Consider the following 20,023-nt stretch of genomic DNA (forward strand, 5'->3'; position numbering starts at 1 on the left):
ACGTTTAAGTCCTTAACCATTTTGAGTTTGTTTTTGTGTATGTATGGTGTAAGTTGGTGATCTAGTTTCATTTTTTTGCATGTATCTGACCAAATTTCCCAGCACCACTTATTAAAGCAACTGTTTTGACTCCATTGTATGCTCTTGCCTCCTTTGTCAAATATTAACTGAGTATAATAGCTTGGGTCAATTTCTGGATCCTGTATTCTGTTCCATTGGTCTATATGTCTATTCTTGTGCTAGTACCTGGCAGTTTTCAGGACAGTGGCTTTGTAATATAGCTTGATATCTGTCAACTAGATTAGATTCTTTTGCAGATTATTTCTCACCTTGGATTATGACAAATTTATGAAAATGCAATTTCTACTCATGCACATCAATGTTTGTCTTCTAGACATTTTTAATTCATTCTTATGCTTTAAAAGTGATGTCCGTTTTCAAAGTTCAACTTCCCTCTTACCTAGAAAAGCTTTCTTATGTTCTTCCCTCAGAAATACACCAATATTGTTGCAGATCTTGTTCATGTCTCCTGTTTTTGTGTTTTGCATAATTGGATTTTGCAAGTTTTTGGCTCCCTTGTATAACACCATTTGTTGTATTAAATCAGGCCTTGCCTCAGCAAATCTGGCTGTGGCAGATACCTCATTATGCTGTGGCTTGAGGGTTTTCACATTGGACTATGAGGGAATTTAAACCACTGATCCCAAAGGGAATGGGAAACACAAAATATAAGAATATTTTAATTATTCAATCTCTCTGTAATGACAGAGTTATTTGGCAAAATGATAGGCAGGATTAAAGTCACTCTTTTTCCAATCCACAGTTGGTAAAATCTTTTATTTATTGCAGGGTAATCTAGCTATTACACTTTAGTCTTTAAGACACTAGAACCTTAAGTTGCCAAAAATAATGTAAATTCCTTTGATAATATTTTAAAGATAGGCTGTTTCCTCACTCTTCCTCCCACCCTACTGGATTATTTTGAAACAACTGCCAAACATCACACAGGATAAATTTGGAAAAGGAAAATGGCTTACATAATCTTTGACAAGTGGAAATGGAAGCCTTCAGTCATCTGTTCTGAACTCTGTCCTTTTTGGTTCTCTAGAGTAACCAAAGGCAGCCCTTGCTTAGTTGTCCAGTTTGAGTCTTGACTTGTGTATAGTTAATTATCTCTGCTTGCTGTTAGTCTATGATGTGTGACTTCGGCAGAACACTGTGGGATGATTTGGTGACTGATGCTAAATTCAACTTTAAAGATGAAAATGTTTCTGAGACTGATTTAAATAAGTAACCCTGGAATAATTTTGTAGGTTTAAAAATGAGCATATTTGTTGATGTTATTGTAAATCAGGTTACTCACTATGGAAGAAGGGAGATGCAAAATGAAAGAAGTTAAAGAACCCGGTTTTATTGGTTTTGAACTGGAGATATTTGTGTGAATGTGTGTGTAGGTGTACGTATTTTCCTCTTTCATCACAATATTACCCCTCCCTTCCCCTCTCCTAGATCTGGCTTCATCCTCTAGTCCTAGAAGCACTAACCTAGTAATAATGAGCATACCTAGTTCCCTTGGTCTTGCTTTCTAAATACTTTTCCACAGAACCAAAATGTTGGTTGATTTCATGTTTGAGGTAAATAAAGTGTAAGGTGAGTTTGGAACATCTTGAGTCAGAAAAGAAGAGAATGCCCAAAGACTGATGGGACACAAAAATTGGCTTCAAGTGCCAAATTTGGGAGAATTTGAGACTAAAGAAAAAAAAGTGTGATAATGGATTATAGAACATTTGTCTTAGTCTGCTCAGGCAGCTATAAAAGATACCACAGACTAGGTGGTATTCAACATTTATTTCTCACAGTTCTGGAGACTGGCAAGTTCAAGATCAACGTGCTGGCAGACTTGGTGCCTATGAGGACCCTCTTCTGGTTTTCAGGTAGACTTATTGCTGTATTCCCACGTGGTGGAGAAAGAGGGGACTCTGGTCTTTCTCTTATAAGAGCACTATTCTCATCATAGGGGATCCAACCTCATTGACCTCATCTAAACCTAATTACCTCCCAAAGGCCGCACCTCCGAATTCCATCACGTTGGGGATTTGTGCTTCAACATTTGAAACTTAATTAGGTATTTATTGTACTGTTTGTCCAGTTTTTCTGTAAGTTTGAAAGTTTTAAAAATAAAATCAAGAAAAATGATGACAAGAAGAAAAAAATTGACTAAAACAAACTTTAAGTATACAATCATACAAACTTGTCTTATATGCAATGTCTGGATAAAGGTGACTGGTTTCTGTACTTTTTATTCTTTTTGAAATCTTAGGCCTTGTCAGGTTAGGAAAAATATTTATTTTTGTTAATTCTCACCCAAGGATATTCTTCCATTGATATTTTAGAGAGAATGGAAGGGAGGGAGGGAATGTGGGGAAAGAAGGAAAGAAACATTAATGTGAGAGAGGGACATCGATTGGTTGTCTCCCACAAGTACCCAGGGACGAGGCCGGGGATCAAACATGCAACCCAGGTATGTGCCCTTGACCAGGAATTGAACCCACAACCCTTTGGTGTGTGGCTGACACTATAATCCAGGGGTCCTCAAACTACGGCCCGCGGGCCACATGCAAATACAAATATTGTATTTGTTCCCGTTTTGTTTTTTTACGTCAAAATAAGATATGTGCAGTGTGCATAGGAATTTGTTCATAGTTGTTTTTTTTTTAACTATAGTCCGGCCCTCCAACGGTCTGAGGGACAGTGAACTGGCCCCCTGTTTAAAAAGTTTGAGGACCCCTGCTCTAATCACTTAGCCACACCGGCCAGGGCTGAAAAAACTTTAAAATCTGTATTGTCAAGAGATAAGTTGTATACTCTTTTTATTTCTACTATGTTTGGGCTACACCAACAGTAAGCTTGTCTGTGGCTACAACAAATCAGGAGCAAGATTGTGATTGCCATTGCCTTATGGTTGAGCAAATTGTGTTGTAGGGTCGTATCCCTTCTTTGTTTTTTTTTACATGTCCGAAAGCACCAGGGTTTGGAAGGGACATGATTGGACCCTCCAAACACGGGGAAATGCTTTCGCAGTTCCTCTCCCTGCACTATCAATGACCAGGGCACAGGCAGCCCACGATCGTATCCCTTCTTAATGCCATGATTTGGCTCCTAAACTGTACTTAATTTCTGGGCCTCTGTCTCCTTGAATTTCAGGTCCCTGAAGCAGCCACCTCGGAAGTTTCCCTGTGTCACTCTGCTCTGTGTCATAGCACAACTTGAATCCATGGTTCCTACTGCTCCTCCACGCACCTTTGTACTAAGAATGCTGAGGGTTAATTGCCTGAAGGGAGAGCTTCTCATTGCCCAAAACAAGTCAAATGAATTCTGTTGGCATTAAAGATTTGCCTTTGATGTTGTGCTTGGCCACTAAGTCTCTTCTCACTTTAAAAACAAGGTTCATGAAAAAGATGCTGTTTTCATGAAGCTCTAGCCTTTCAAGTCAACTTCAGTGCTCACCCTGTTCTTTTCTTCTCTGCAAAGCCACGTGTTTTTTTTTTTAAATTTAGCATAGAATGGGACAGAAGCATGTCTCCAAAGAGCCAGCACCTAGTTTCCCGTCTGCAGAAAATAGATGCCACCTGACAGCAACTGCAGCGACTATTGGCCAAGATGTGAGATGGTTATTTCCTCGCGATGAAGCAACTCCAGTTGAAGGAGTTGTTATGGTGCAGAGAATTTACAAGAATTTCTCATGAACTTGCTCTAGCCACACAGCTATTCAAAAAGGGAATATCCACCAACCACGCTGCCTGGAATCTACTGGAGAGGAAACTTTATTTAATGTAATGTTGACTTAGGTGGAATCAGACAGAGCTGGAATTTGTATTAGTCAAATTTATTGCAATAAATCTACCCTCACTTCATTTCTTTGGAGTAGTTGAACCTGGACCTTAGAGCAAAGAGGACAAAGGCCATCACATAGCTATGCGCCCATGATTGAGGCCACTTAATCCATTCTGACGCGTGTTCTGTAGAATATTCATTAGGAGTTGTCCAGGCAGCCATAGGCCAACAGTTAGCCAGACAGTATTTTTATTGCTGAAGCACCCCAGGGTTCTGAATTGAAGTGTAGGAAATGTTATTTGTAGTTGGAATTCCAAGTACTCTCCCAGGAGTGTTGATTTTTTTATAATCTTTATTTCTGCACCCAAACACTGGAGGTCACTATTTATTCATAAATGCCCCTGGATTTGACTGCAAACTTATGTCTATGTACAAAAGGTCATATCTAAAAGGGCCTGGAATTGATCGTGGGATTTTTTCCTTTAATTATGTAACAGAGATCAGCTTATATAAACATAAAATATAAATATAAATTATCATGATCCCCATGGGATTGTAACCTAGGAATAAAGCAGATAGTATTAAATCTAAAATATAAACTAATCCCAAGTCCTTGTTGGTTTCTAGAGACTTATCTGGCAGTGTTGGTCCTACTTACACACTCAGGCGCCCAGCCACCATCCTGGCTGTTAGCCTTGACTTCTGATGAGTCCTGTTGATTCTCTCTCCTCAGACCTTTAAAATTCATCTCTTTATCTTCACCACTCAGACCCTCATCTTTTCCCTGCTTAAAGATTTCAACCATCTTCCAGTTGAACTTCCTGCCCCCACTTTTGCTCTCTCTAAGATTTGTCAGGGGGACCGCACAGAACTTTATACAGGCTTTCAGAGACACGAGCACCCTGTCAAGGCTCTGCCTTAGCACTCGTCCTCCCCTCCAGCACCCGCCCTACCTTCCCCTCTTTTCATTGTCTCCCAAATCTCTGCTCACCTCTTGTGACTCAGGCTCCCCCAGAGCCCTGTGACTTACCGATGCTGGATCTTGCTTGTTCCCTTGTCTCCTCTTCAGTGGCAGGAGAATTGAATTCATGAAGCTGGCAATGTCATGCAAAGTTACTCTACAGCATTTCACAAATTTACCTCTCTGGAGTGCTAAACTGTCCATTTTTACAGACTTATTCTTTAAAATATTTCTTGTCCAGATATTTGATCTTAATCTGTACTGTGCTCTGTGGCTATCCTCCCACTATGAAGTGAGAAGGAAATCTGTTGCTGGTGGACAGGAAGGCCAATGAGGCCGAGCCACCTGTCAGCTAGGACATTTCTCCATTAGCAACGGCTATACTGGTGTGGAAATAGGTACTTAGTGAGTTGTATTCTTGCTTTTTATTCAAATCATAGAGCTAAATGTAGCAGTACAAATATTTTGAAATTTGAAAATGAGTAGAGAAGATCCCTTAATCCTACCATCCTGTGGACTATTTCATTTATTTCTATGTGCATTTTTCACATAGATATATTCTAAATTTGCATTCCATTTTGTATTCTTCATAAGTATTTCTCCATGTTTCATAGGCTTCAAACAATCTTGGATAAGTACTGTTCCATCATTTGTATAGAACATAATGTTTCAAAGAAAAAAATAGATACTTTCAATGTTCTGCTATAATAATTCTGTTCATATAACTTCTCTCAAGGACTATCTTGAACATCTGTGAGGCTCAGTATAAGATTTCAACGGAGAGACACATACTATTTGTCCAAATATTGTAATATATCAATCAGGCTAACAAACATATATCTTATACTTGTTGACCAATATACTTTCCTAACAAAAAATATTTTAAAGTCTGTAAAGCCATTTTATATGATGAAAAGCCACCAAAGATCAGGAAGATTATGGAAATCTTTGAAAATTTTTCATATATACTAAACCTTGAATAATATAGTTTGTGTCTGTGTGTACATGAATGCACATGCATGTATAAACACGTGTGTGCTGAAGCAGAAAAGGGTGGTTAAGAATCATAACAGCTACAGTCAGGTAGCTTGAGCACAGCAATGAGCAGTGAAGCATTATGAAATAGGGTTGGAGGAGTACACAGAAGCCACATTGGGTCATGGAGAGAGATATGGAAGATATGAAAGGCCTCTTAAGCAGTAGAGTGCTCCAGTGGCCCAAGCCCTCATTGCCACTGAAGATCTTCAGCCAGTTGAGCATACAATCTCCCTGAGGCAATATTTACATTCCACTATTGTGAAACATAACCCCTATGAGAATTGCAAATCCTATCATATTTAAAGAGAGATTAGCTCCCAAATATATGAGTTATCAGAACTAAAGAGAGAAATGGACAGCAACACAGTAAGAGTAGGAGATGTTAGCCCTGGCCCATGTGGCTCAGTTGAGCACCGTCCTTTTCACCAAAAGGTCTCTGGTTCGATTCCCAGTTGGGGAACATACCCGAGTTGCAGGCTTGATGCCCTCTCTCACATCGATGTTTCTCTCTCTAAAATTAATAAAAACATATTTTTTAAAAAAGAGTAGGAAAATTTAATGACTCCCCTTCAATTATGGATAGAACAACCAGAAGGTCAATAAGAAAACAAAACTTGAACAACACAATTGGACCAACTGGACCTAACAGAGTAAATACACATTCTTCTCAACTTCACATGGGACATTCCAAGACATGTTAAACTACAAATCAAACCTTAATGATCTTAAGGTTAAAATCATATAAAATATCTTCTTTGACCATGTGGAATAAAACTATAAATAAAAGAAAACAGGGAAATCCACTAAAATGTGGAAGTAAATAATTCACTCTTAAACAATGATCCAAAGATGAAATCACAAGGGAATGCATAAAATATTTGGAGATAAAATGAAAACACAATGTACCAAAACATATAGGATATAGTGAAAGCAGTACTAAGAAGAACGCTTATAGTATCAAATGCTTATGTTTAAAATAGATCAACCTAACAACATCTCAAGAAACTAGGAAAGAGCAAACTAAACAAGAAGGTTGGCAGAGAAGGAAATAATATAGATTAAGGTAGAGATAAATGAAATAGAAAATGTAAAATAAAACAAAATCAAGAGATTTTTCTTAAAAGATAAAAAAATTGGCAATCCCTTTAGCTAGACTAAGGAAAAGAGAAGGGATGAGACTCATATCTAGAAATGAAAGAGGGAACATTACTACTGATAGCACAGAAATAAAAAATTGTAAGACTACTGTTAATAATTATATGCCAACAAATTGGATAACCTAGAAAAAAAGGATACATTCCTAAAAACATACAACTTACCAACACTGAATCATAAGAATTAAACAAATCCAAACAGGCCTATAACTAGTAAGGAGAACAACACAGTAATCAAAAGCCTCCCAATAACAGTATAGGACCAGATGGCTTCGCTGGAGAATTCTACCAAGCATTTAAGGCAGAATTAATACCAATCCTTCTTAAATTCTTCCAAAAATTGAAGATGAGGGAATACTTCCAAACTCCTTTTATTAGGCCAGCATTATTCTGATACCAAAAAAGAAATAAAAGTCATCCAAATTAGAAAGGAAGAAGTAAAATTATTTTTGGTCACAGATTGCATGATCTTATATGTAGAAAATCCTAAAGATTCTACAAAAACTCTTAAAATTAAGAGATGATTTCAAAGTTTCAGGATACAAAATTAACACACAAAAATCAAAAGTGTTCCTATACACTGACAATAACAATGAAAGGAAATTCTTCTCATTCACTATAACATAAAAAAGAATATAATACTGCAGTCATTGCAAATAGAAAAAAAATCCTAAAAGTGAATTTCAAGTGACCCTGAATAGCTAAAACAATCTTGAAAAAGCATAGCAAAGTTGAGGGCCTCACAGGTCTTGATTTCAAAATATACTACAAAGCAACAGTGATCATGACCATGTGTGACTGGCATAAAAACAAATATATAGGCAAATGGAACAGAATAGCCCAGAAATAAACCCTTGCATATATGGCCAAATGATTGACAAGGGTGCCAAGACTACACAATGGGAAAAGGGAAGTCTCTTCAACAAATGGTGCTGGGAAAACTGGATATCCACATATAAAAGAAGTTGGACCCTTACTTTACAGCATATATAAAAATGAACTCAAAATGGATTAGAAATCTAACAATAAGACGTAAAAGTACATAAAACTCCTAGAAGAAAACATAGAGGGAAATCTTCAGGGCATTGGATTTGGCAATGGTTTCTTAGATATGACACACAAGGCACAGGTGACAAAAGCAAAAATAAACAAATGGAACTATCAAACTCTGTGCAATAAAGGAAACAGCAAAACGAAAAGGCAGCCAACTTATGGAGTGGGAGAAAGTATTTGCAAATAATAAAAATGATAAGAAGTTATATCTGAAATATATAAGGAACTTTTACAACTCAACAGCAACAACAACAAACAACCCAATTAAAAATGGGCAAAGGTCTTGAATAGACAATTCTCCAAAGAAGATACACAAATGGCTAACAAGCATATAAAAAGATACTCAACATCGCTAATTATTATACACATGTAAGTCAAAAGTACAATGAGATACCTTGTCAACACCGTCCCTCCACCCCATTACATTCTTTACTATCAAAAGAATGTAAAATAACAAGTGTTGACAAGGATACAGAGAAATTAGAACCCTTGTGACTATTGGTGGGGATATAAAAATGGTGCTGCCATTATGGTAAAGAGTATAGAGGTTCCTCAAAAAATTAAAAATAAAATTACTATATGATCCAGCCATCCAACTAGGTATATATTCAAAAGAATTCAAACCAGAGTCTTTTTTATTTTTTATTTTTTTAAATATATTTTATTGATTTTTCACAGAGAGGAAAGGAGAGGGATAGTTAGAAACATCAATGAGAGAATTGCAATCAGCTGCCTCCTACACACCTCCTACTGGGGATGTGCCCGCAACCAAGGTACATGGCCTTGGCCAGAATCGAACCTGGGACCTTTCAGTTTGCAGGCCGACACTCTATCCACTGCGCCAAACCGGTTAGGACCAAACCAGAGTCTTAAAGAGATGCTTACTCACCCATCTATTGTAGCATTATTCACAATAGTCACAGATGGAAGCAACTGAAATGTTCACTGACGGATGGAAAGAGAAACTGTGGCATATCCATGCAATAGAATATTATTCAGCCTTAACAAAGAAGGAAATGCTGGCACCTACTACAACATGGGTTAACCTCAAGGACATTTCACTAAGTGAAATAAGCCAGTCACAAAAGGACAATTATTGCATGATTCCACTTATATGAAGTCTCTAAATTATAGAGACTCTAAATTTCATAATCATAAAAGCAGAAATTAGGAAGATGGTTGTCAAGGGCTAGGGGAAGGGAGAATTAGTGTTTAATGGGTATAGAGTTTCAGTTTTGCAAGCTGGAAAGGTTCCAGAGATCTATTGCATGACAATGTGAATATACTTAACACTATTTAACTGTACACTTAAAAATGGTTAAGATGTTAAAGTTAATGTACATTTTCCACCACAATAAAAAAAAGAGAGAGAGAGATTTAGAGGAAGACTTCTATACACTGAGTGGCTAGATTATTGCGACCACCCCATCAGTACTTCGTTGGGCCACCTTTTGCCTTCAATACTGCAGCGATTCTTCTTGGCATGGACTCCATGAGATGTTGAAAAGTGATGCGAGGAATCTGACACCATGCCTGATGAATAGCACTGCTCAGTTCTGTGAGATTTGATGGTTGTGGAACCAGCTGCCTGATGGCTCTTTTAACTTCGTCCCAAAATGCTCAATTGGATTGAGATCTGGTGATGTGGGGGCCACTTAAGCAAGGTAAAGTCTCCCTCATGTTCTTGAAACCATTCCTGCACAATACGAGCACCGTGGCATGGCGCATTGTCTTGTTGGAAGAAGCTATCTCCATTGGGATACGCCATCAACATGATAGGATGAACTTGATCAGCAACGATACTTAGGTATGTTGTGCTATTCAGACATTTATAATGGTCTGGCCCTGTAGCAGCTTCAGTGGGAAATTATAGCCTATTTGCCTACAAACGTCAGGTGGTCATAATAATCTGGCCACTCAGTGTATTTCTAAATGCTCCACTTCTGGAAATAACATGACTAGCATCACAAAAAAGGAAAATGACGATGGCTATTTTTATGACTGCTGAAGTCAGGCAAAAGTACTATACTTAAAATCTTGATTTAAAAATGTATCATCAGGTTTAATAAATTACTCCCAAGGGTCATTCTCCAATGGCAGATGAAGCCAGGTCTTACATTTTTGTTAAATCCTCACAGTATGACTATGAGATTGACACTTTTATTATTCTCATCTTACACAGGATGCTCTGAAAAGCTGAGTAACAGCCCCAGGGTCACAGAGGAAGTATAGAGCTGCAGCATGATTCAAATCCAGGCCTATCTAACTTCACAGCCCATACTCTTGGCCACTATTCTCTACTGTTTTTAGTTTGAAAATATTTTTTAAATGACATATCCATTGAAAATTGGCCAAAGAATAAGGTTGTACAGTGAAGCTACTACAGTGAGCAACTTTCATTTCATTCTCTTACAAATGAATATGGTGCCACATAAGTTCAACAGGACGCTGAGTGGAGCTAGAGAGCTTAGATTTTTCACACAAAATTTAAGTGCTTGTTTTTCTAAGTGGAAAGAAATGGAGTTTGCTTTCCTTCTTTTCTCAAACCTTCTGCTTTGATAGTTGGATAGTCCAGAGTCTGTGTATTAAAACCTAACTGGGTTATATAAATACGTACATAGAGGTAGGTGAACTAAACATTTATTTGCAAAAAAAAACAACAACAAAAAACAACAAGCCCCAAAAATCATGAAAAAAATAAAAAACCCACAAAAACAAAAACCAAAAAAGTGTGCCTTCTTCAGCATGGGTATTTAAAGCTACAGAGCTCCAGCCTTAGAAAACTCTCAGTGTCAGGATTCTGAGGTTGGAAGCTAGTCTAAACAATAACAAAAAAAGAATTTATTAAAGGCTATTGGGTGCCTCACAGACTCTTTGGGAAGGCCAGACAGTTCAGTTCCAAAGAACCACTCAGCTGAGAATAACACCCAGAATAGAGTGTGGGATAGCTCCAGCAAAGGCTCTACTGCCTTGCCATTGGGCACAGACACTGCAGCTCCCATCTTGATGTTGGCCACCGAATGCTAGAACACCTGACACTACTACCCTGATTGGCTATAATCTGATAGATTGCAAAAATAGCCGCACATTTTCCTCCTCCCCTGGATCCATCCTTCTGTGCTTCCTTACGAGGAAACTCTGAATGCCCTACCACCTGATTCTGGGCTCAGCCAGTAGCATGTCAGGAATTGTGGCACAAGCAGGGACTTGAAAAGCATGTGTACATTGGAGCTTGTCTTCTCTTGGAACCCTGAGACTGCCACATGAAGAAGTCCAAGCTGGCCTCCTGGATGATTAGATAAATATGACCCCTCATCCCTGTTATCCAGACCTCAGGCTTGACAACCATCAGATAAGTGATTGAGGCCATCCTGGATGACCCATTCACTTACCCAACCTGCCATATCATGGATGCATGAGTGAACCAAGCAATGATCAACTAAGCTAGCCCAGACCACATAGTTTGGCCAACACATAAAGTCATAAGCAAAATAATTGGTTCTCATTATAAGACACTATATTTTAGGGTATAAGCAGCATCAGCTACCTGCTATTAGTTCACTGAATTCTTTCACATAACTTATCTCACTTTACTCACAACAACCCTGTAAGACAGGAGGAGCAGGTATATTATTCTCATGTTCTGAAAGGGAGGGAATGGAGCCACACAGAAGAATAATGAATTGCCAGATGTCAAACTGCTAATAAATTAAAAAGTTGGGTCTAGAATAGAGGTTACCTTGACCCTCCAGTCAAAATGTACACATCAACTATATTGTTTTATTTAGAGCAAAACTGAGCCATGATTCCTACATTGTGGAGTCTTGAGAAAGTTAAATAGGATAATATATCTAAATGTCTAACATAGTGCTTGGTAATAGAAGAAAATTTAAATTAGCATTCAATTCCTAGAAGAAACAGTTTCCTAACCCCACTTCTTTCTTCTCCCTTGGTGATGGGGGTGCCTAACTTTGGGTGTTTCGGATTATCTTAAACCACCTGAAAGACCTTTACTAAGTACCTACCACCAAGAATGGTTTGTGAACCTCACTCCAGAGAAGGGCTTGGCCAACTTTCCCTATGAAGAGGTCTAGCTAGTAAATATTGTCATCCTTGTGGGCCATACAAACTGTTAAAATTACTAAATTGCTGTAGTGCAAGAGCGGCCATAGACGATATGAAAAGAATTAGGTGTGGCTGTGTTCCAACAAAACTTTATTTTCAAATATAGGCAATGGGTTTGATTTGTTCCATAGGCAAGAATATGCCAGTCCTCACTCTAGAGCGATGTCATTGGTGGCCTTATTAGAATGTGAATGTCCATAGACATTAATACCATTTTTAAAAGATGAGAGACTTGCATATCTAAGACACTCTAGTTTGAGGGACCAACCACACTTAGGCCCCATTATTTAATCATTGCATGAGTAGGAAGTAACTTATAGACCAGCCTTTTGAGTGCATGGACTGCCTTGTTGAAGAGGATTATCTCCTCCTACTAGCACTATGCCTAGCACATAACAGGAACCTCAAAGGCTTCTAGATGCTCACTAAGACACAGTCTCTCCTTTCATAATAAACCATTGTAGATAGGTACATAGGATGCCAGTCAGAAACTACGTTTTCCAGCCTCCCAGGCAGCTAGAGTGGGCAAGTGTCTAAGTTCTCACTAATTGAATGTGAGCAAAAGTGAAGAGTTCAACTTCCCACCTCACATCCTTAAAAGGAATTGCTGTCTTGGATTTACTTTCTCATCTTTCTTTCTTATAGTTGGTACAAAAACATACCAGAGACCTAGCTTTGATCATGTAAATGAGGACAGTGCTTGAGGCCAAGGCTTCTCAAGCCTAAGTATGAAGTTGGACCCTTACCTACCCACCATATGAAAAAATTAACTCAATACGTATCAAAGATCTCATGTGAGACCTTCTTAGGCAAAAGCTTCATGACATTGGATTTGACAATGATTTCTTTTTAAAAAATATATATATTTCTTTATTGATTTCAGAGAGGAAGGGAGAAGGAGAGATAGAAACATCAATGATGAGAGAGAATGTGCCCTTGGCCGGAATCAAACCCAGGACCCTTCAGTCTGCAGGCTGATGCTCTACCCACTGAGCCAAGCTGGCCAGGGCGACAATGATTTCTTAATATGATACCAAAGGCATAGGCAACAACAGAAAAATATAGACAAATTAGACTATAAAAAATAATTTTTTGTATATCAAAAGACAATATCAACAAAGGAAAAAGACAGTATACATGGTGGGAAATATTATTTGTAAATCATATATCTGATAAAGGATTCATATCCAAATATATAGAGAACTCCTAAATCTCAACAACAAAAATGGACATCACTACTCGGCCTTTTGGCCTATCAAGTATAGTATCTGTTCTTATCAGTTTAAAAATGGACAAAGGACTTGAATAAACATTGCTCCAAAGAAGATATACAAATGACCAATAAGCACATGAAAATATACTCAATATCATTGATCATTAGAAAAATGCAAATCAAAGCTACAATAATTCACCACCTCATACCCTTTATGGTGGTTACTATTAGAAACAAACAACAACTACAAAAAACAACAACAGAAAACAAGTGTCGGTGAGGATTAGAGAAATTGGAACTCTTATGAACTTTTGGTAGGAATGTAAAATGACACAGCAGCTGTGGAAATAGTATGATGATTTAAAAAAATTAAAAGTAGGATTGCCATATGATTCAGCAATTCTATTTCTGGGTATATAGCTAAAATAATTGAAAGTAGGGTCTTGAAACAATATTAGTACAGCCATGTTCATAACAGCATTATTCAAAACTAGGGGCCCAGTGCACAAATACGTGCACCTTGAAAGGAACCGTGGGCCAGGAGGCTGTAGTGGGCACAAGGGCGGGTCTCGGCCCATCCTCCGCTCTCCCGCCCAGCCCCTCCTGCTGCAGCCCCCAGTCCTCTGTCTGCCAGCAGTCCTGCTCCCACCACCACTGCTCCCACATGCTGACAGCGCCGGCCCTGCTCACACCCGATGACGGCCTGGAGTGATTGGGGCTGGCACCATCAGAGGATGTGAGCAGTGGCTACTGCCCCTCAGGAGCAGGGGGAGGTGGAGAAGCCCTGAGGGCGATCAGGGCCGGCAGCTGCCACTCACACCTGCTAACCAGCAGTGGGTGCAAGCAGTGGCTCCAGTGCCGGCAGCGGGTGCGAACACCAGGTGGGACTGCAGCGCGCAGGAGCAAAGAATTTTCAGTAACCTCCAGAGGCTCACCCCGATGACAGTGACTGATGCCCTGCCTTGGTCTGGCACCCCCGCTCACCTGCTCCACTCTGGTGGTCAGCGCATGTCATAGTGACTGGTTGTTTGCTTGTTCCACTGTTCCATCTATTTGCATATTAGCCTTTTATTATCTAGGATAGCTAAAACATAGAAGCACTTCAAGTGTTCACTGACAGATGAATGGATAAGCAAAATGTGTTGTATACATGCAATATTTCTCATCTTTAAAAAGGAAGGAAATTCTGACAGATGTTACAACATGGATAAACTTTGAAGATATGCTAAGTGAAATAAGCTAGTCACAAAAGACATACTGTGTGAGGCCACTTATATGAGATATTTAGAGTAGTCAAGATCATAGACAGAAAGTAGAATGGTGGTGGTTTCTAGAGGCTGGGAGAAGAGGGGAATCGGAATTAATGTTTAATGGGTACAGAATTTCAGTTTGGCAAAATGAAAAGAGTTCTGGGGATGGATGGTGGCGATGGAGCATAACATTGTAAATGTATGTAATACCTCTGACCTGTACACTTTAAAATGGTTATGATGGTAAATTTATGTTATGTGTATTTCACCATAAGAAAACTTGAAAGAAAAAAAAGAATCACCTGAAAAGTTTGGTAAAACACTGATTCTTGGGCCCACCACCAGAATTACTGACCTAAGTATTTAAATTTCTAACGAGCTCCCAGGTGTCCCTGGTGCTGTCCATCCCTGGACCGTACTTTGAATAGTGCTGCCCAACGGGAAAGCAGATTAACAACAGGAAAGGAATTTGGGTCACCAAACGATCTTATGTAACAGGGAAGAGAGATGAAGCCTGTGTCAGTGTAGTGTATGCCTTTTGTCAAAGCAGCTTAGCTCTCATCCTAATTCAGCTGATACTCAAGAATTGTTTGTTGGATGACTGAATACATTAGCCATTGTGTGTTTTTGGGCCAAAAGTACAGATTGGCCTGGACTGCCTGTTTCTCCTGGGTCTACTTCCCTCTCTTCCTACATGCCAGTCCAAGATGGATGATCCTAGCTACCGAAAGGAATGAAATCAATAGCTGGGGTGTGGGCAAGGGCAGTGCAGTTCACTTTTTGCCAGCCATCCCCATATAGAATTCAAGGACGGATTATCTCTCAGGGAATGATGGGTGCACAGGTTTGCTGAGAGAGCTTGATTCCGAGTGCATGAGATGGAGAGACGAATGGGCATTACTAGACCAGGGAGGCGCTGCTGTAGTGGGAAAGAATGCTGGTCATGACCACTTCCTCCTCTTTATTCTGCATTGGAGTTAAATGCTGGCCTTGCCCGAATATCATGCTGAGACCTGGACCTCAGTAACTCTAAAACACACACCCTTTTCAGAAATTTGTAATTTCATCATTTCTTGACCAAATGACTCCAACCACAGAAAGGCACGAATTTTCCATTGGGATTTACTCTGCCGCTCCCTTTTGGTGGGTAAACTCTTTCTTGCTTGCATTTGAAACCCCATTCATTATATGAAGTATAGGTTTTTCATAACTGATTTTAAAGTAAGCTTGTTATTAAATATGCATATCTTGTCTTTCTCACTCCACTTTATAGATTTGAGACCTGAGATACAGAGCAGTCTATGGCCTAGAAAAGCTAATTCATTTTTTTATTCGGCCTGTAGACCATCATCTGGGCTTTGAAGTCTAAAGATCTAAAATTACCCACCCTCTCCCCCACTCTCAGCATGGCCAGACCCTGATGCAGAAAAGCAATCCAAGACTTCCAGTTTCTGGTTGCAATTGAAGGCTAGTAAATTGGGAGAACAGGATGGAACTGTTTCTTGTCCAGGCAAACAATTTGTAATCATTAAGAAGTCTGAAGCTAATGAAAAGCAATTAATCCAATGGCAAGTGTTGCCATAAATTTTATTCCCAAAGTGAACACATGATACAGGCATGATTCTTGATTTCCGATAAAAAAGAAAATGTGGAGCTATTATTAAGTACAAAGGAAAACAACGTGAAAAAAAAATGCCAGAAGATAGAAGGAATGAAAGTAGGAGCCCCGGGCAGAGGGCGGGAAGAGCTCAGTGAAGGGGGGTGGGGTGAGGAAGAAGAGGGGAAGGGGGCGCTCTGCTGTGGAGCTGTGCCAAGTTGAATCAGTTTCCAGGGTGGCACACTAAGGGGCAAGGGACAGAGCTGGCTCCTCCCTCAGGAATCCTGAGCCAGGACCTCAGCAGGCTCCCCACCTCACTACTCCCTTCCACAGGGAGTCACATGGCTCCCTCTCCTTATGAAGCAAGAAATAAAGAATGATTCCTCATTTCCTGGAACACTTGAGACCACAGGGGAGTTGGCAAAGGGAGGGGAAAGTTAAAATTTTCTGTGGACTAGGAGAAGGGGGGTGTGCAGAGGGCCCCACAGCTACCTATGTATCTCTCCCTACCAGGCAGAATTCTGGCAAATGCAGGCAAGGGCTTTTGAGATAGCGTGCAGTTGAAAAGTCAACCAGGGATGCTTCAAGTTCTGCTCACAGACCCAAATTATTACGTGGAGATTTCCGCCTGTGAGAGATCAAAATATAATTTGCTCTTTGGCCATCTTCAGGATACCTTGAATGAATACCTAATATGATCACACCATCTTCCGAACCACTAAGAAAAAGTGTCTCCCCCCTTCTTCCATCACAGATGCCTGAAATTCCTTTAATAAGGGATATAAATTTTTGTGAAATCATTAGAGATAAAATTTTAAAAGCAAATACCACTAAGGAACAGAGTATACTGAAGACACTCACTGGCAATGAAAAAGGGGTCAGTAAATTGAACCACAGATAAAAATTATTGGCGGCAGATTCCCCCTTGTTTTGACAGAGGAAAGGGGTGCTAAAGCTGAGGAAGGTTCTCTCTTGAAAAAGAAACAAGGGCAGCGATTGGGTGATTGTACTAAGGGTTGTTCTGAGGGTTGGAGGAGAGAGAACAGGACACTTGCAAGCTGGGTATGGAGGTATCTTTGTCTCATTGGAGTATTGGTGATAATATTGTCTGCATTTTATGGAGATTTGGGTGCTTTCTTTCCTAATTCTTTTATAAAACATCATCTGAGCATTCTGTAGAGTTATTATTGAGACATATATGTATATGAGACAGGTAGTAGCACAGCTCGGGGAGATGCGAAGGATCTGGCACTGGGAGACCAAGATTTGCTCTGGCACCAATGAGCTGAATGGCCTGTGGCCGGTCACTTCAACTCTGAGGCTTCATTGCCTCAGACAGTGCTCTCGCTCATGGTTTTCTTCTTTCTAAATGGGAACATTTTCTTTGAAAGCAGAGTTTCCCCATTGGAACTGGAGGAGGGGGGTCCCAGGACCCTGCCCATTCAGCTCCCCGCTTCCTCCCCCAGCCCGTGTGGTGCTCATCAGAACCTTGGAATGGTTGGAACTGCGCTGGCTCAGATGATGGCTCAAGTCTCATTGAGTTCATCAAAAAGTAGCTTTGCTGGAGCAGCGTCACGGTCTTTGAGAATCTGGCCATCTTGGGTTAGAAGAAGGCGCACATCAGCTTTATTCTGCTCAGGTTGTGCATGGGAGTGAGGAGGCTGCTGCTAGTGGGCCTGCAGGTTCCTCCAAAAGGTGTGTAATCTCTTAGCTGCATAGGCTTCCAGAGATATGGAGCTTCTAGGGACTTTTATTAATGATTCTTTCATTAAGGACAGCTTCTACTCCTCACATCTTCTATTCACAATCGCGTAATCTCCTGACTTCCAATTCAGCTCCTTCTTGCTAGTCAACTTGTCCTTTTCCGTCTCTGCCATCCCATTGGTGCGTGATCATAAATTTTGCCTTTGGTGTTTCTACCACATGTCATGGGTGACTTACATGGTCAAATAGCATACCTTCCATAACACCTGAGGGGATGTGTTATCCATTCATACCCCACTCCCATTAGGTATAGACAAAACAAACAGGATGTCTGTGCTCTTGTCCTGAACCTGCTACTAACTCACCATGTAGCCTTGGAGAGATACAGATACAGATACAGATACAGATACAGATACAGATATAGATACAGGTATAGATGTAGATGTAGATGTAGATGTAGGTATAGACAGATATATAGATATAGATATAGATATTACATAAGCCTAGACGTAAATATAGATATAGACATAGATGTAGACATATACATAGATGTAGACGAAGACATAGACATGGACATGGACATAGATATAGATACACACATCAAGGAATCTTTTCAGGGTCTCAATGTCCCATTTGTTGACAATTTAGCATTTATTGCTTACCTTTTGGGAAAGCAAATTATTAAGCACTGGAGAGAATAAGAAGTGGCATTAAAAGAAGAGAAGTAATGGTACCGATTCTCTTAGTCTCCATAAAAATCAGAGGCACGCCCAAAGCCACATCACTTCCAGAAGAGAAGCCCAGCACACCCTTAAACATTGAAGCAGGATGAGAGACATTTGTATTTGAAGCAAAACTATTCTGGCAAAGGGATGTGAAGGGAATCAGACCAGGGAGAAGACACAGGGAGATCAACTCCCCGAGTGTGTGGGAAGGCAGACCCTAGGTGCGATGAGGACCGTGCCAGGAGTGACATCTCTCCCCTATGAGATCAGCACCGGGCAATGGGAAGAACTTGGTCTGGGGATAGGAGACTGAGAGACCTAGGGGCTGCCACCAGTTTTGCCCTCAACTTGTCAACAAGAGGCTCTAAGATGAGGGTGGGGCCTGACTGTCTTTGTGGCCCTCTCTGACCCATGTCATCTGTGACTCTCCTTCATCCTTTGTGACCCAGAGGGGCCACAGTCACTAGGCATGTTTCCCTGTGTTCTTTGCAAGCAGTTTAACTTGTCCCCAGATCCTCCTAGACATTTTCCATCTTGATGGTTGAAGGTCATTAGAGCAGTCCCCGATGGTGCAAGCCCTACCTAGGAAAATTGTGTAATAGTCACTAGCGCTTGTGTGGAACTTCTGTGCAAGCCATGCTTACCTGCCTTATGTATATTACGTATGAAGTAGACACTATTGTCATTCTTATTTTATAGAAAAGGAAACCGAGGCACAGATAGGTTAAGCAAGTTGCTCAAGGTCATGCAGCAACAAGTGGTAGAGCTGAGCTTCAAACCTAGGCAGCTTAGTTCTGGACCCCATGTGTTAAGCCACCAAATTTCATTACCTCTCTATTATAAAGCAAGTAATAATAGCAATGGCACAGTCACATATATGGGAAGCACTTGGCCTATCGGAACAAGGAGAGTTTTGAGCTCGTACAAGGAGGTGTCAGGTTATCTCAGAGTGTGCTCAGGGGCCTTGGAGGATGTCACAGCTACTGTATACATGGGCTGCTGCCACAGGATCGATTTCTCTCTAAAAATGAACAGCAACAAAGAAGCACGATCATTTGCAACTTTAAAAAGAAGCTAGCAGCTATGGGATCTGGAAATAATATCCCCTTAACTCAAAGGGCTGATGCATTGGTTTAAAAGGGGCTGACTTTAAAGCTGGTATGTGAGTTTACTGGGGCCATTGGCAGGGATGCTAACAATTTATGGAATGCATTCTTGGAAAGGATTAGGGGGAAAAACATGTTGTGTCTTACAAACCCAGAGTTAGGAACACAGCTCTAAGGGGTGAGCGTTAAATATCAAGCTTTCAGTATGCATAGTTTTTAAGGGAATCGGTTTGCCTTCTTTCTCCTCCTTTTCTTTTTCAGAT

The 20,023-nt window shown here is 40.1% G+C and overlaps 2 long non-coding RNA genes across 3 annotated transcripts in view; one reads left to right on the plus strand and one right to left on the minus strand.

Moving 5' to 3' along the window:
• LOC107181977 overlaps positions 1-4,437 on the plus strand; it is a 6,999-nt gene extending 2,562 nt beyond the window's left edge. The window contains exons 2-4 of one of the 2 annotated variants that reach the window (XR_001512693.1): positions 1,860-1,934; positions 2,018-2,125; positions 3,205-4,437. This is a non-coding gene — a long non-coding RNA (uncharacterized LOC107181977). Of the gene's footprint in view, positions 1-1,859; positions 2,126-3,204 lie in introns of both variants that reach the window. The other variant, XR_001512692.1, reaches the window with a different exon arrangement.
• Positions 1-14,208, minus strand: part of LOC107181978 — a 24,556-nt gene extending 10,348 nt beyond the window's left edge. Inside the window, exons 1-2 of the long non-coding RNA XR_001512694.1 lie at positions 14,197-14,208; positions 11,588-11,590 (exon numbers count right to left, since the gene is read on the minus strand). This is a non-coding gene — a long non-coding RNA (uncharacterized LOC107181978). The remainder of the gene's footprint in view (positions 1-11,587; positions 11,591-14,196) is intronic.
• Between the last annotated feature and the right edge of the window lie 5,815 nt (positions 14,209-20,023).

This window comes from Myotis davidii, unplaced genomic scaffold (genome assembly GCF_000327345.1).
Source record: "Myotis davidii unplaced genomic scaffold, ASM32734v1 scaffold214, whole genome shotgun sequence".
In the NCBI taxonomy this organism is placed as follows: domain Eukaryota; kingdom Metazoa; phylum Chordata; class Mammalia; order Chiroptera; family Vespertilionidae; genus Myotis; species Myotis davidii.